Raw genomic sequence first — 1,275 nt, 5'->3', positions numbered from 1 at the left:
TAATATCTAGCAACCATTTCAGATTTGTTCATCAATGAGCTTCACAATGTCGGTGGGGTTCAGAAGGCTTTAAATCTCATTGTTAAGTATTTCCTATCTCCGACTGCTATATTTTAAAAATATTTTGAGGTATTCTTTTGAGGGTTTAACTCTGACCATTGTTATATTTCTCAGCTTCTCATTGCCTATCATTTGGTATAGGCACTATATGATTTCACCTAGGCTTGTGTGGATACTCCAAAAAATGACGCCAGCAACATTTTGGAAAAAAACAGAAATATAAAGCTGTAGAGTCTTTGCAGGACGTACAGAGCCCCCCCCAAGGCTCCAGTGAGATTTGAACTCACGACCCCTGGTTTACTAGACCAGTGCTCTAACCCCTGAGCTATGGAGCCTCTGAGCTTTATGTGCTTTTTCCTTTGCAAACATTTCATATAATAATTGTCTCTTAATTCTGGGGTGAAACAAAACCTGCCTTGCTAGATTGTGCTGCTCCAAGGCTTTTCTGTTCTCTTTCCAAATAACACTAACACAAGCATCAGAGTCACAAAACTACCAGCACACCAGGTCAACCCAAACCTGGATTTTACTCTCCTTCAGTTCATCACTGCAAGGACATCACGAGTGATATATGGCTGCCCTTTCCCCAGACAAATATCTTGGGAAGTTTACAAACAAGAAGCAATGATATTTTGCCTAAACATAGTTGTTGCACTAACTTACCAAAGAAGAAAGTTAAGCTTTTTAAAAATGACTACTTATATCCACTGCTTTCCTTTGGAAATCAGATGTGTATTTGCTTTTTTCCTCTCAGCTCTTCAAACATGTCAACTCCTTCTTAGGAGTCCATGATGTGCTTTGGGCATGATAGCTGACGTGTGCACTTTCACATTTCTAAGCTGTTCTTTGGTGTCAGGGTAATCTTTCCTGTAGTTTCATTCTTCACTGAAGGTAGTTAGAAAGGGGTATCATAAGATACACTCCCAGCGTTTGTTCTGCTTCCTCCCTCATTAACACCTCCGTTAAACATTAAGACCCTTGGTGTCTTGGATGCTGTTAGCTTATTATTACAGTCAAAAGAGAGTGTTTTTCTGCTTTGGTATTTGTGTGGCATAGCTCTATGCTTAATTACAACCCTTGGATTTTGTGTGACTTTTTGAAAAGGCTTTGTTGTCAGACAGGATTAACAGGAAGTGAGATTCCTCACTGCAACTGCTTTACACAAAGTGGCTGGATTATATTACATCAGGATGTGTTGTTTCCATGAGGAGGATT

At 39.6% G+C, this 1,275-nt stretch overlaps 1 non-coding gene across 1 annotated transcript; it reads right to left on the bottom strand.

The window, feature by feature from the left end:
- Window positions 1–322: 322 nt before the first annotated feature.
- TRNAT-AGU (transfer RNA threonine (anticodon AGU)) lies at window positions 323–395 on the bottom strand. The gene has a single exon. It is a non-coding gene; the product is annotated as a tRNA-Thr (tRNA).
- Between the last annotated feature and the right edge of the window lie 880 nt (window positions 396–1,275).

Source organism: Grus americana, chromosome 20, assembly GCF_028858705.1.
Source record: "Grus americana isolate bGruAme1 chromosome 20, bGruAme1.mat, whole genome shotgun sequence".
Lineage (NCBI taxonomy): Eukaryota > Metazoa > Chordata > Aves > Gruiformes > Gruidae > Grus > Grus americana.
Note: the sequence above shows the minus strand (reverse complement) of the source record. Positions and strands in the feature narration are given on the sequence as shown.